At 41.0% G+C, this 16,488-nt stretch overlaps 1 protein-coding gene across 1 annotated transcript in view; it reads right to left on the reverse strand.

The window, feature by feature from the left end:
- FBXO36 (F-box protein 36) overlaps window positions 1-16,488 on the reverse strand; it is a gene marked incomplete at its 5' end in the record, with an annotated part of 100,877 nt that overhangs the window by 26,407 nt on the left and 57,982 nt on the right. The window lies entirely within an intron of this gene.

Below are 16,488 nucleotides of genomic sequence, written 5' to 3' on the forward strand. Positions count from 1 at the left end.
AAAATAAATTGTGAGCAGCAGAGTTAATCCTGGGGTCCAAGGATGGAATAACTTTGGAAGATATATTAATATTATTCACCGTGTTGTAGTATTACTCAGCCATAAAAAGGAACGAAATTGGGTCATTTGCAGAGATGTGGATGGACCCAGAGTCTGTCATACAGAGTGAAGTAAGCCAGAAAGAAAAAAACAAATACTGTATATTAACACATATATGTAGAATCTAGAAAAATGGTACAGACGAACCTATTTGTAGAGCAGGAATAGAGATGCAGATGTAGAGAATGGACATGTGGACACGGAGGGGAAGGAGAGGGTGGGACGAATTGGGAGATTAAGTTTGACATAAATACACTCCCATGTGTAAAATAGATAGCTAGTACAGCACAGAGATCTCAGGTTGGTGCCCTGTGACAACCTAGATGGATGGGATGGCAGGGTGAGGGAGGTCCAAGAGGGAGGGGATACAGGTATGCATATAGCTGATTCACTTCATTGTACAGCAGAAAATAACACAACATTGTAAAGCAATTATACTCCAATTAAAAAAAAACATTTGACTATGTAAGGAGTTTTACACACTTTTTGAAAATTAAATATTTTCTTTAAATGGAAAAAAACACAAATAACAGGAAAAAATGATAATCTCAAAAATGTAGAAAAATTATTTCGGGGACTTCTCTGGTGGCGCAGTGGTTAAGAATCCGCCTGCCAATGCAGGGGACATGGGTTTGAGCCCTGGTCCTGGAAGATCCCACATGCCGTGGAGCAACTAAGCCCGTGCGCCACAACTATTGAGTCTGTGCTCTAGAGCCCACAAGCCACAATTACTGAGTCCCCGTGCCACAACTACTGAAGCCCCCGTGCCTAGAGACCATGCTCTGCAACAAGAGAAGCTACCTCAATGAGAAGCCTGCGCACCGCAACAAAGAGTAGCCCCAGCTCACCACAACTAGAGGAAGCCCGCGCACAGCAACAAAGACCCAACGCAGCCAAAAATAAATAAATAAAAATAAATAAATTTTAAAAATTATTTCATATAGTTCTAACATCTATTTATGAAGAAAAACTCCTAGAAAACTATAATAAAAGGGAATGTCTTTAACCTGATAAACCTGACACAGGCTAGTTACCAAAAACCTAATAATAGTATCAATGATAATAACACATGGATTTGTTTACTATTCAATATTCGCCATGTACTGCTCTAATTTGTATGTATACAGTGTGTGTATCATACATACATACCATCATTCGATCCTCATAGTAACTCTGTGAGACAGGTACTATTACGATTTCCCTCTTATAAAGACAAAGATGAGGAACAGAGAGTTTAAGTGGCTTTTGCTCAATGTCACACAGTGAGAACTAGGATTGAAGCAAGCGGTTTTCTGCATAGTGCACCTCCTAATGGTGATTTTATGTGGCCTTTAATGTCAGGCCTAAGACTAGAATGTCTACTCTCACCATTTCTATTCAACATTGTTTTGGAGGCGGAGAAAAAAAAAAAAGAAGACACAAAGATATATCAGGAGGCTTCCCTGGTGGCGCAGTGGTTGAGAGTCCGCCTGCCGATGCAGGGGACACGGGTTCGTGCCCCAGTCCGGGAAGATCCCACATGCCGCGGAGCGGCTGGGCCCGTGAGCCATGGATGCTGAGCCTGTGTGTCCAGAGCCTGTGCTCCGCAACAGGAGAGGCCGCAACAGTGAGAGGCCCGTGTACCGCAAAAAAAAAAAAAAAAAAAAAAAAGTATCAGGGTTAGAAGGCAAGGAAAAACTGCCATTACTGCAACTGCAGATGATCTAAATATCAACATACAAAAGTTAAGAAATTTTACTGAAAAATGATGCTGATCAACCTAAATGGGAAAAGAATTTGAAAAAGAATACATACATGTATATGTATACCTGAATCATTTTACTGTACACCTGAAACTAACATAACATTGTTAATCAACTATACTCCAATATAAAATAAAAGGTTTAAAAAAATTTAAAAATAAAGCAGTGTAATGTTGGTGTAAGACAATCAACCAATAGAACTAAATATTCCTGGAAATGATAGATGTACCTTGGAACCTGCAATATGTAAGGATGGTATTACAAAACAGTGTAGGGTAACTAAACTATCCTATAAATGGTGCTGGGAATATTGACAGACCATACAGGAAAAAAAATTATAATATTTCATCTCATCATAACCAAAAACAAACTTGAGATAAGTTAAAGACCAAATATGACAAACAAGTCATAAAATATTTAGAATTAAAAACATAGGAGTACATCCTTATGAAATCAGGGTAGGGAAAGATTTCTTAAACAAAACACAAAAGTACAAGCCATATATTAAAAGAGTGACAAGTTTGAACGCCATTAAAATTATAAACTTCTATATGGGTAAAAACTCATCAACAAGGTAAAAAGATAAACCCCAAACTTGGTGAAATATCTGTAGCACATATAACCAAACCAAAGAATTGGTACTCAAAATAAGAAAAAGTTTCTACAAACAACACAAAGGTAAACAACCAAATACAAGAAATAGGCAAAGAAGATGAATTAGCAATTCTCAGAAGAAAGTTGGTCAATAAATATAAGAAAGGGTATTCAACCTCATTACTAATCAGGGAATTTACACACCCAGTTTGGCAAAGAATAACATGTATCTTTGATTACAGTAAATGTTGGTGAGAATGTGGGAAAATAGCAACTCCCTCATAAAATGCCAATGGGAATATAAATTGATTTAACTCATTTGGGGAGCAGACTGTCAATACCTAGTAAACTTGAAGAGGCACATATCCTACAACTCAACAAACACCACTACATGCCTAACTTAGAGAAATGCTCACACATTGCACAAGGATAAGTGAAGATTTATTATTGCAAAAAAGTGGAAACCACCTAACTACTCTCAGTAGGGGAGATGATTGAACTATGGTTTGTAATATAAAATACCATAAGCCATTGAAATGAATGAACTAGATATACATATATCAACATGGATAAATCTCAAAAACAGTGTTCAATAATAAAACAAACTTGAAAAACAATACAGTATACCATTTATGTAAAATATATAAAAGTAAAATATATTATTATTATTTTTGGGGGGTGTGGGAACATCTGTGTTAATTTGAGGCACGGAAGCAACAGGAGGGCTCCAGTGTGGCGGTGGAGGGAGGGGGCCCGAGAGCAGCTGGATTTCAGGGTGGGAGCGATTTCTGGGTCAGCAGCCTAGACCTAGAAACAGTGGAAGGCCTGTCTTCCAAAAGGCTACCCTTGAAGTGAGTGAAATGTGGTGTGCGGAGATGCCAGGGGAAAGGGGTTCTGTGCTGGCGCTCGGGGCTCTAGGGGCTGTGGATGCCGGGATCCTGACGCTTACTCCCATCCCCGCCCCCCGACACAGGCCAAGACCCGGCCACACACTCACCACGCCCAGCAGGGCACACGGACCACACGCCTGTCCACACAGCACATCTTCTGCACCTGCGGGCGGACAGGGCCTGGACAGGGGCAGGCCTGGGACCAGGTGGCTCTCGCAGCATGTCCCTAGGACGCGGTTATGACTCCGGGACCCTTGGGCTCCGTTCCCAGGTTCCCCCTGGAAGGCTGACCGGGAAGCAAGGGTAGCTGGCAGGTGTGTGGGTGCAGGGGGCACCTACAGGGCCTAGAGGGTGGGATCAGCAGGGTGAGGAATCAGAGGAGGAGGCTTCGAGATCCTCTTGGGTCTGGGAGGGGCTGGACTTTCCTTCCTGAGCTTTGGGAGTCTGGGCCGGGCACAGGGTGCCGGCAGTCAGAGGCCAAATCGCAGCAGAGCCGACAGCAGGCTGAGCAGCACGGTGAGTGGCACTGGCCTGCAGTCCACCGTCGGCGCACTGATGTTGCGCAGCGAGCTCTGGCAGCAGTGGGTGCCCACGGACGCCACGCAGAGGTTGACGCTGGGATGGGGCAGATCCGGGAGCAGCCCTTGCTCAGGGTGTAGCCAAAGTCCACCACGTTCCCGATGCCAGCGGATGCAGAGGTAGTCACACAGTAGCTGTCCGTATCGGAGCAGTCGGTGGGCCTCAGGCAGTACCAGTTGCTGTTCTTATTCACGCAAGAGAAACACAGCAGGGAGTGGGCTCGCTCCACACCCTGGAGGGCAGCCAGCAGGACCGGCAGTTAGACCTTCATTCAGGAGGGGACTGGCGTCCCGCCTGGGGTCTCACGAAGCCGAAGAAGTCAGCCCTGCTCGCTGGCGGATACAGGTCCCCGGCCCGGCCGTGCAGTCAGGCCTGCCCCCGAGCCCGAGTGCAGCCCGCACTCCCCAGTATATGTTATTTATGTATTTGTGACTCTGTAAAATAAAACGTGCTTGGCAATGATACCAATTTCAGAACAGTTAGTAGAAGGGAATAGAGGAAAAATAGGTGAGGGGCAGAAATTTGAGTATATATTGTATGTAATTTTTAAATGCTTTTAAAAGACATTAAGTAAATATGGTGCTCAGTTCAACAGCATGTATATTAAAACTGGGATAATAAAAAGAAGATTCTTATGGCCCTGAGAAAGGATGACAAAAATTAAAACAATTCAAAAAAATTAAAACCATTCAGAGTAGATTTTATGATCACATGCAATTAAGCTAGACATCAAGAAAAAAATATAACTAAAAACTTCCCAGCTACTTGGAACTCAAGTAAAATGTTTCTAAATAATCAATGGATCAAAGAGAAATCAAAAGGGAACTTAGAAAATATTTTAAACTGAATGAGAATAAAGACACAACTTATCAAAACTTATCTAATATAGCTACAGTAGCACTTATGGGAAATTTAGGGCAAAAATGGCTAAAAACAATAAGCTTTCATCTCAAGCAGCTAGGAAAAGAACAACGAATCAGACCTAAGAAAAGTAGGAAGAAGGAAATAATATAGGTATGAACACAGACCAATAATAAAAACAGAGAAAATCAACAGAGCTAAAATTTAGTTCTTTCAAAAACTAAATAAAAAATAAATAAACCTCTAACAAGATTGATCAAGAAAAAAAAGAAAGAACAAATTACCATTATCAACACCAACATATTTGATAATTTGAATAAAATGAAGTAAACATGACAAATTTTAAAATCTTATGTTAGTGGTTTTGGGTATTTATAATATTATCTTCTGTTCTTTTATGCAGGTTTAAGATACTTCTGAATTTAAAAACTTTTAAAGGGAAAGGTATAGAACATAATGTATAAGATTCTTCTTTTTGTGTTAACATATTTTGTATATATGCATAGACCATTTCTCAAAGGATATATATGAAACTGTTAATGATGGTTGTCATGGGAAATGGGAACATGGGATCAGAAGGAAACTTGTTTTTATCCTATACCTATACTTTTTTTTTTTCATTTCTAATTTTATTGATTTGAGTCCTCTCCCTCTTTTTCTTGAGGAGTCTGGCTAATGGTTTATCAATTGTGTTTATTTTCTCAAAGACCAGCTTTTAGTTCTATTGATCTTTGTTATTGTTTTCTTTGTTTCTATTTCATTTATTTCTGATCTGATCTTTATGATTTCCTTCCTTCTACTAACTTTGGGCTTCATTTGTTCTTCTTTCTATAGTTCCTTTAGGTGTAAGGCTAGATTGTTTATTTGAGATTTTTCTTGTTTCTTGAGGTAGGCTTATATTGCTATAAACTTCCCTCTTAGAACTGCTTTGCTGCATCCCATAAGTTTTGGATCATGTTTTCACTGTCATTTGTCTCTAGGTATTTTTTGATTTCCTCTTTGATTTCTTCAGTGATCTCTTGGTTATTTAGTAACGTATTGTTTAGCCTCCATGTGTTTGTGTTTTTTATGTTTTTATCCCTGTAATTTATTTCTAACCTCATAGCATTGTGGTTAGAAAAGATGCTTGATATGATTTCAATTTTCTTAAATTTACTGAGGCTTGATTTGTGAGCCAAGATGTGATCTATCCTGGAGAATGTTCCGTATGCACTTGAGAAGAAAGTGTAATCTGCTGTTTTGGGATGGAATGTCCTATAAGTATCAATTAAATCTATCTGGTCTATTGTGTCATCTATTGTGTTTTGTGTTTCCTTATTAATTTTCTGTTTGGATGATCTGTCCATTGGTGTAAGTGAGGTGTTAAAGTCCCCCACTATTATTGTGTTACTGTCAATTCCCTCTTTTATAGCTGTTAGCAGTTGCCTTATGTATTGAGGTGCTCCTATGTTGGGTGCATATATATTTATAATTGTTATATCTTCTTCTTGGATTGATCCCTTGATCATTATGTAGTGTCCTTCCTTGTCCCTTGTAACAGTCTTTATTTTAAAGTCTATTTTATCTGATATGAGTATTGCTACTCCAGCCTCCTTTTGATTTCCATTTGCATGGAATATCTTTTTCCATCCCCTCACTTTCAGTCTGTATGTGTCCCTAGGTCTGAAGTGGGTCTCCGGTAGACAGCATATAGATGGGTCTTGTTTTTGTGTCCATCCAGGGAGCCTGTGTCTTTTGGTTGGAGCATTTAATCCATTCACGTTTAAGGTAATTATCGATATGTATGTTCCTATTGCCATTTTCTTAATTGTTATGGGTTTGTTTTTGTAGGTCCTTTTCTTCTCTTGTGTTTCCCACTTAGAGAAGTTCCTTTAGCATTTGTTGTAGAGCTGGTTTGGTGGTGCTGAATTCTGTTAGCTTTTGCTTGTCTGTAAACCTTTTGATTTCTCCACTGAATCTGAATGAGATCCTTGCCGGGTAGAATAATCTTGGTTGTAGGTTCTTCCCTTTCATCACTCTAAATATATCATGCCACTCCCTTCTGGCTTGTAGAGTTTCTGCTGAAAAATCAGCTGTTAACCTTATGAGAGTTCCCTTGTATGTTATTTGTTGTTTTTCCCTTTTGGCTTTCAATAACTTTTCTTTGCCTTTAATTTTTGTCAGTTTGATTACTATGTGTCTTGGCTTGTTTCTTCTTGGGTTTATCCTGCCTGGGACTCTCTGCATTTCCTGGACTTGGGTGGCTATTTCCTTTCCCATGTCAGGGAAATTTTCAACTATAATCTCTTCACATATTTTCTCGGGTCCTTTCTCTCTCTCTTCTCCTTCTGGGACCCCTATAATGCAAATTTTGTTGCGTTTAATGTTATCCCAGAAGTCTCTTAGGCTGTCTTCATTTCTTTTCATTCTTTTTTCTTTATTCTGTTCTATGGCAGTGAATTCCACCATTCTGTCTTCCAGGTCACTTATCCGTTCTTCTGCCTCAGTTTTTCTGCTACTGATTCCTTCTAGTGTATTTTTCATTTCAGTTATTGTATTGTTCATCTCTGTTTGTTTGTTTTTTAATTCTTCTAGGTGATTGTTTTTTAATTCTTCTAGGTCTTTGTTAAACATTTCTTGCATCTTCTTGATCTTTGCCTCCATTCTTTTTCTGAGGTCCTGGATCATCTTCACTATCATTTTTCTGAATTCCTTTTCTGGAAGGTTTCCTATCTCCACTTCATTTAGTTGTTTTTCTGGGGTTTTATCTTGTTCCTTCATCTGGTACACAGCCCTCTGCCTTTTCATCTTGTCTTTCTGTGAATGTGGTTTTTGTTTCACAGGCTGCAGGATTTTAGTTCTTCTTGCTTCTGCTGTCTGCCCTCTGGTGGTCTATACCTATCCTTTTTAAACTGAATCATCTTTTATTTTACTACATGCATTTATTTGTGGGTTTTTTTTTTCATATCTCAAAAGTTAATAAAAAATGATAAAATATGAGAGCCTTACTTAGATCTGTCTTCCCTGCTCTGTAGCCCAGAGCAGGCTCCCATGCTTCTGCCCCTCTCCCACCTAACCCCTTACCCATAGAACCCGACCCCAGGTCTCTAGAAATTCTAGAGATTCAGGCTGAAGACAAGGAGCAGATGGTTAGGGAGAGTAAAGAGAAGAAGAATAGACTAAGAAATGGTAGCTAAGCATGAGAAAATGAAATCCCTGGTCAAAGGCTGAGATATGGGCCTCAAGAAAAGACCTAGAGAAAATGGATTATGGATCCATGGCATGCGGCCAGCCAAATTTGGGAGGAAGGTAAGGATCATTCTTTCCCACTTTCTGATTCCTGGCATACCAATATTCTTAGGATGTATAACTCAGGCCAATATTTCAGGATATTAGTATTTATTAATAATATCAATTTTCCATTATAGTTCCCATTTCAAACATTGTCCCATTCTCCCAATAAATCATCTAAACATCCATGGAAATTTCAATTCTTTGACATCTAAACTGTATCTCCCACATTTCCTTTCATATGCAATAGCAGAAATAAAAAAAAACTTCGTCATTTGGTTCAGGAAATATGGTTGTTGAGGTCATTTGGTTTTATCACAGAGATTTTTGTGGATTGGCCTATATACCTAACCACCACTTATAACTCATTGAAGATCTAAGCAACCAACTTAAAAATGGACAACAACTTATAAAATGGATACAAGTTGGAAAACAACTTATTTTTAGGTTGGATTCAACCTCAGTCCATGAGTGAGCACTTTCAATTGAGTTTATACAGGCACATTTTTGCCGTAAATTAAATTTTAAAAAATATTTCCTATAGCTAATTTTCTGGTTGTTCCAATCTATTTAGCTTAGGGGGGAAATATCTATAGATGTTTTCTCAGACTTTTAAAGGTCTCAGAGAAAAAAATTCAAACTTCATAGACAAATGGGCAAAGAGTATAACCAGGCAAGTTACAAAAAGAATATAAATGGCAATTAAACATGATGGGATTTTTACTAGTTTTCAGGAAAATGCTAATTAAACATGATACTATTTTCACCATCAGACTGGAACAGATTAAAAAGAGTAACAATATCTAATTAATGATGGCAAAGGGGTAAGAAAACTTACCCCTTAATATCCTGTTGGATGGTTATATTAATATTCAGTAGTTTAATATTTAATACACACTTTTTGGGAGAGCAATTTGTGAGTATAGCAAAGTGACTGGCATCTTATTTAAGTTGTCAGTCAGAATTGAAATATGGTGACATCAAAATATTAATGAAGTCTCATTTTATGAACAAACATGGAAATAATGTAAATCACTCAACTTAAAATTCTTTCAAAAATAGCATAATTATAAAGTTGGCATAATTACAGAGGTCAAATGAGTTGTAGATGGCATTTGTGCTACATCCTTGACAGTGCTACTCAAGCTGGTTAACAGAAATACCATCTTTGTCAAGTTAACCTTGACTTACACAAGGTTTTCAAGAATTCACCCCTCAAATAATATACTCCGTACCTATCAAAATTTATAATGTAAATATCTTTGGACCTAGCAATTCTACAACTAAGAATCTATGCTATTGACATTCTCACATAATTGTGCAAAGATAAACACGTCCCAGAATGTACCTAAAGGCTTTTGAAAATGCCCATTAGGGACCTCCCTGGTGGCCCAGCGGTTAAGAATCTTCCTGCCAATGCAGGGGACGTGGGTTCAAGCCCTGGTCTGGGAAGATCCCACATGCCATGAAGCAACTAAGCCCGTGAGCCACAACTACTGAGCCTGCACTCTAGAGACCATGAGCCACAACTACTGAGCCCACGTGCTGCAGCTACTGAAGTCTGGGGGCCGAGAGCCCATGCTCCACAAGAGAAGCCATCGCAATGAGAAGACTGCGTACCGCAATGAAGAGTAGCCCCCGCTTACTGCAGCTAGAGAAAGCCCGTGCAGCAACAAAGACCAAACACAGCCCAAAAAATAAAAAAAACTTAAAAAATTTTAAAACTTGTAATAGCTAGAATTTACTGAGTTCTTATCATATGCTAGACAAATTCTAAGCACTTCATTCAATTAATCTTCATAAGGACCCTATGAAGTAGATGCTATTATTATTTCCATTATCGACCGTTGAGGAAACTGAGATCCAAACTGATTAAATAATTTGCCCAGGGACTTCCCTGGTGGTCCAGTGGTAAAGAATCCGCCTTCCAATGCAGGGGACTCGGGTTCAATCCCTGGTCAGGGAACTAAGATCCCACATGCGTGGGGCAACTAAACCCATGCACCACAACTACTGAGCTTGTGCACCTCAATGAGAGAGCCGCGTATTGCAAACTACAGAGCCCATGCACCCTGGAGCCTGCGCACCACAACTAGAGAGAGAAAAAAACCCGCACGCCACAACTACAGAGAAGCCCGCACATCGCAGCGAAGAGCCCTCACTGCAATGAAAGATTCCGCATGCCTCAATGAAGACCCTACGTGCCGCAACTAAGACCCGACACAGCCAAGAAAATAAAGAAAGAAATAAATAATTTGCCCTATGTTACATACCTAATGGATTTGGAGCCAGAGTTTGAACAGAGGTAGTCTGTATTAAGCAACACCCTTAACTGCCATGCTAAGAGTTCTCTATACTTTGTAGTGTAGGGATGACTTTTAAAATAATAAATATATGATTTTTGTCTTTTAAAAATACAAATCTGGGGGCTTCCCTGGTGGCGCAGTGGGTGAGAGTCCGCCTGCCGATGCAGGGGACGCGGGTTCGTGCCCCGGTCCGGGAAGATCCCACATGCCGTGGAGCGGCTGGGCCCGTGAGCCATGGCCGCTGAGCCTGAGCCGCCAAAAAAAAAAAAAACAAAAAAACCAAATCTGGGACTTCCCTGGTGGTCCAGTTGTTAAGACTCCACGCTTTCAATGCAGGGGGCGCAGGTTTGATCCCTGGTCGGGGAACCAAGATCCCACATGCCGTGCTGTGTGGCCAAAAAACAAACAAACAAACAAACAAAAAAAAGAAATCTAGAAAAAAGATCAGCAATGTTTTTGATTTTATAATTTAGGTGGTTGTGACATATATCATCGTGGTAGGCAGAATAATGCTGCCAGTCTTCCCCACCCCTTCAGATGTCCTACATCCTAATCTCCAGAACCTGTGACCTTACATGGCAAAAGGGACTTTGCAGATGTGATTAAAGATCTTGAGATAGCGAGATAACCCTGGATGAACTGGGTGGGCCCAACATAATCATAAGGGTTCTTAGAAGGAGAAAAGGGAGGCAGAAGGGTCAGAGTCAGAGAAAGAGATGTGAACCCAAAAGCAGTGTCAGGATGAGAAAGACTGGACTGCCCGTTGCTGGCTTTGAAGATGATGGCAGAGACCATGAGCCAAGGAACAGGCAGCCTTTAGAACCTGGAAAAGGCAAGGAAATGGACCCTCCCCTAGAGCCCCCAGAGGGAACACAGTCCTACCAACACTTCGATCTTAGCCCAGTGACACTTAGGCACTCCAAAAATGTAAGGTAATACATTTTTATCATTTAAGCCACTAAATTCGTGGTAATTTGTTACACCAGCAATAGGAAACCAATATAATCATTAATTATTAACTTAATAAAGATACACTCTGCTTACAGATTATAGGACTTTTGCTACCTGGAAAGTACAAATTTTGTTATCGGCTGAATTGTGCCCTCCTCGCCTCCCCCAGATTCATATATGTAAGTCCTAAACCCCAGTACCTTTGCCTGTGACTCTCCTGGGAGATGGGCCTTTATAGGAAGAGTATTTGAAAGACTAATGGAAACACTAAAAAAATAAAATAAAATAAATAAAGAGGTAATTAGGTTAAATTAGGTCACATAGGTGGGCTCTAATCCAATCTGACAAGTACTTTTTTTTTTTTTTTTGCGGTATGCGGGCCTCTCACTGTTGTGGCCTCTCCCGTTGCAGAGCACAGGCTCCGGACGCGCAGGCTCAGCGGCCATGGCTCACGGGCCCAGCCGCTCCGCGGCATGCGGGATCCTCCCGGACCGGGGCAGGAACCCATGTCCCCTGCATCGGCAGGCGGACTTTCAACCACTGCGCCACCAGGGAAGCCCTGACTAGTACTCTTTAAAAAATATATATTTATTTATTTGGCTGTGCCTGGTCTTAGTTTTGGCATGCAAACTCTAAGTTGTGGCATATGGGATCTAGTTCCCTGACCAGGGATGGAACCCGGGGCCTCTGCATTTGGAGCGTAGAGTCTTAGCTGCTGGACCACCAGGGAAGTCCCATGACTAGTATTCTTATGAGAAGAGGAAATTCAGACACACAGAGAGACCCCAGGGAGGGGCATGCACACAGAGGAACACAGTTCAGATTCTGGTTTTGTTGAAGGATTAGATCGAACATGTAAGAGAAAGAAAGGAACCAAGGATACCTCTAGGATTTGGGGTCTTATTTTTTGGCAGAGGAAGGATCAGGAGCTATTTTTGGACACGTTACCTTTGAGAGCCTGTTAGACACATTAGTGCAGATACCAAGGGGGCAGCTAGATAAATATCTGAGTGTGGAGTTCCGGGGAGAGGTGCAGGCTGGAGATACCAATTTGGGACTCATCCCCTTATGGGCAGCATTTAAAGCCAGACACTGGATCTGATTCCCCAGGGGGTAAGTACAGACTGACAAAAGAAGAGGCACTAGAGCTGAACCCTGGGCCCCAACATTTAGATCTGGAGATATGAGAAGGACCCAGCAAGGAGACCAAGAAGACGCCGGTGAGGCAAGAGGAGGACCAAGACCGAGGTGCTCCCGGAAGCCAGGGAAGAAAACGTCACCCCTGAATTAGTGTTGCTGAGAGGCCAAGGAAGCAAGAGAACACGGTTCTTGTCCTCTGTCAGGACTGACACCAAGGCTGACCCGGATTTCTAGAAACGTGCTGCTAGTGTTTAGGATGTTAGCAAGAGAAGACTTTGGATGAAAAAACTTTGGGGGGATCTTGGGAATATGATAAGTAGGGGGTGGGGCAAAATAAATCCAAACATCTTAAACTTAATAACAGCAAACAACGATTAAGAGCTGATTCTCTATTGTGCGCCTTTCTAAATACCTTTCATGTGTCAGGTCATTGAAAGCTCAAAGCGACCACATCGAGTAAGCATTTGACCCTCAGATATGAGAAGGAAATGGGCTCACGGAGGGGGTTACAGAACCCGGCAGAGGCAGCAGAGATTCTAACCTGGCCCTGAGAACAGTAGGTCTGTGTACATTTTTGGCCACATTTTGAGTATTATTGAACTGGGTTATGGGTACATGGGAGTTTTTTAAAAAAACATTCTGTCTACACTTTATGTTTGAAATCTTCGCACTGAGAAAGAAAAAAACAAAGGGGAAATTGAAGGGCAATTTCTATTATTAAGTCCAAATGCTACTTGATTAAGACTGCTTCTCATGAAAACCTAATTCTAACCCCTGAGCCCCGCTCTGTGCCACAGCGCACCCCTCTTCTGGGCTTTCTGAGGGATTCCCTAAGAACTGAGGGGGAAGAGAAGGAAGAACAACAGTGTTGGTTGGAGTTTTTCCCTCTGCCAAGACTCCAGTGCTGTAGGAAGGCTACAAAGTGAGACGCAGATGCCTTTGAACTTGCCAGGCCAATTTAATTTGGTATCTCTGTGCTGCTCCTGGCGTGAGACTGCAGCTCTCAAAACTGCAATTTTAAAAGCCTGTTTGGGTGTATTCCTCCACTGAATTCTGCAACTCTCCTCTCTCCATGCGGGTGGGGAGCCAGCAGACTCTCTGTCAGACTCATAAATTCCCGCTTTCTTGTTTATTCTTCCGGGATCAGGAAACCCACAAGTGGTCATCCTGAAGCTGATGTTGCCCCACCCTCACCGTCAGTGTTTTGTTAGGGGGCAAGGGTGTCAGAGACGCAAGAGACAGGTGTTGGCCCTTAAGCCTCTACTCAAGAGACGATCACCTCCCATCTCTCTGGCCCAAACCCACATCTCCAGGTTTTTGTTGAAGTCAATCAGAAAAATCCCATGGTCTGTCAACAAATATTCAGCACTCCCTAGACATATAGCTCTGGATTAGGTACTGTTGTGCTTAGAAAATAAAACGGAACCTAACTTGAAAACAAAATGTGTTTTATAGAAGTTTACTTTATAGTTATCTGGGCAGAAACCTGTCTATCCCACAATTAAATAAGTAAGGCCTGCCTAGACTGATTTTTATTCAATGAAAAGTGGGCAGTCTTTCTTCAACATGGTTCTTTTCAAGCCAATAATGAATTTTATAAATACTTTCTATAAAGGAGTTAACAAAATAAGATGTGTATAGTATCAAAACCTGAGTGAAATCAATCCAGATGTTTAACTATTTAAGGAAGTAAAACCAAACCAAACCTACTGTCTCTCTTAAAAACCAACTATTACATGCTATAGTGTTAAATAAGAGAAAGTCTTTAACAACACTGATTATCAAAGATCCACCCAGAGCGTGCCTTTTAAAAGTAAGATGTTGGACTTCCCTGGAGGCGCAGTGGTTGAGAATCCGCCTGCCAATGTAGGGGACACGGGTTTGAGCCCTGGTCCAGGAAGATTCCACATGCCGTGGAGCAACTAAGCCCATGCGCCACAACTACTGAGCCTGCACTCTAGAGTCCGTGAGCCACAACTACTCAGCCCGTGTGCCACAACTACTGAAGCCCACGTGCCTAGAGCCTGTGCTCTGCAACAAGAGAAGCCAGCACAATGAGAAGCCCACGTGCCACAACAAAGAGTAGCCCCCGCTCGCTGCAACTAGAGAAAGCCCGCGCACAGCAATGAAGACCCAACGCAGCCAAAAATAAATAAATAAATTTATTTATTTTAAAAATAAATAAATAAAAAATAAAAGTAAGATTTTGGGAGGACTTCCCTGGTGGTCCAGTGGTTAAGAATCCACCTTCCAATTAAGGGGATGTGGGTTTGATCCCTGGTCAGGGAACTAAGATCTCACATGCTGCGGGGCAACTAAGCCCACATGCTGCAACTACTGAGCCCACACACCACAACTAGAGAGAAGCCTGCACACTGCAGCGAAAGATGCCGTGTGCCGCAACTAAGACCCAACGCAGCCAAAAGTAAATAAATAAATATTTTTAAAAAACAAACAAAAAATAAATAAATAAAATGAAATTAAAATAAGAATTTTTTTTTTTTTCTATTCTCAATGCTTAGGCCTGGCAATGTCAGTAGTTAGCTGTGGGACCTGGGAAAGTCACATCCATTCTGAATCTCATTTGAGAAAAAGGAATAATACTATTTATTACACAAGAATATTATAATAGCAAAATGAGAACATGTATATGAAAGTGCTTGATATTATTATTATTTTTTTTTTTTTTGCGGTACGCGGGCCTCTCACCGTTGTGGCCTCTCCCGTTGCGGAGCACAGGCTCCGGACGCGCAGGCTCAGCGGCCATGGCTCACGGGCCCAGCCGCTCCACCGCATGCGGGATCCTCCCGGATCGGGGCACAAACCCGTGTCCCCTGCATTGGCAGGCGGACTCCCAACCACTACGCCACCAGGGAAGCCCTGATATTAATAGTAATAACATTGTTAATTACTCATAATAAAATAAAGATCTCTAAAGTGCCTTCTAGCTTTAAAAGCTTATTATTAAGGAATAATTATTGAAGAGTTTAAAGAGAGTCCTTTCAGAGACACATACTGAAATAGTTTAGGATGAAGTGATGCAGCAACTGAGATTCACTTCAAAATCCAGTGAGAACAGTAGGTCTGTGTACATTTTTGGCCACATTTTGAGTATTATTGAACTGGGTTATGGGTACATGGGAGTTTTTTAAAAAAACATTCTGTCTACACTTTATGTTTGAAATCTTCGCACTGAGAAAGAAAAAAACAAAGGGGAAATTGAAGGGCAATTTCTATTATTAAGTCCAAATGCTACTTGATTAAGACTGCTTCTCATGAAAACCTTGATATTAAAAGAAATGGTAGAGATTTTAAATGAATGCCAAAATGCATAAGAATTCAAACAATTGATAATTTGAATTTTTTAATTAATTAATTTATTTATTTGGCTGCGTTGGGCCGTCGTTGCTACGTGCCTGGGCTTTCTCTAGTTGTGGCGAGTGCGGACTATTCTTCGTTGTGGTGTGTGGGCTTCTCCCTGCGGTGGCTTCTCTTGTTGCGGAGCACAGCCTTCAGTAGTGGTGGCACGCCGGATCAGTAGTTGTGGTTCGCAGGCTCTAGAGCACAGGCTCAGTAGTTGTGGTGCACGGGCTTAGTTGCTCCACGGCATGTGGGATCTTCCCAGACCAGGGCTCAAACCCATGTCCCAGGCTTTGGCAGGTGGATTCTTAACCACTGCGCCACCAGGGAAGTCTCATAATTTGATTATGTTTTTAAATAATCTTTTTTTTTAACATCTTCATTGGAGTGTAATTGCTTTACAGCCATCATTGAATAATCTTTTAACTTATTTTTAACTAAAGGAAACCCGTTTTAATTAAATATTGAGTTAAAAATTTATATTTACTACATGATTTAAGATTATTAATGAAATCTACACGTTAACCTGGAAACTTAAATGCTTAAAGATTTTTTCCCAAAAGAAATTGCAGGATATGTTAACGATTTTCTGCCTTTTAAGATCCCAATGTTCTATCATATCTGTTATATCCAATTAAGTACATAATTACATATCATTTCAAATGATGAGATACTGGATACTTCACTGACAAAATC

The sequence above is a fragment of the Grampus griseus genome (genome assembly GCF_964374135.1).
Source record: "Grampus griseus genome assembly, chromosome: 7".
NCBI lineage: Eukaryota > Metazoa > Chordata > Mammalia > Artiodactyla > Delphinidae > Grampus > Grampus griseus.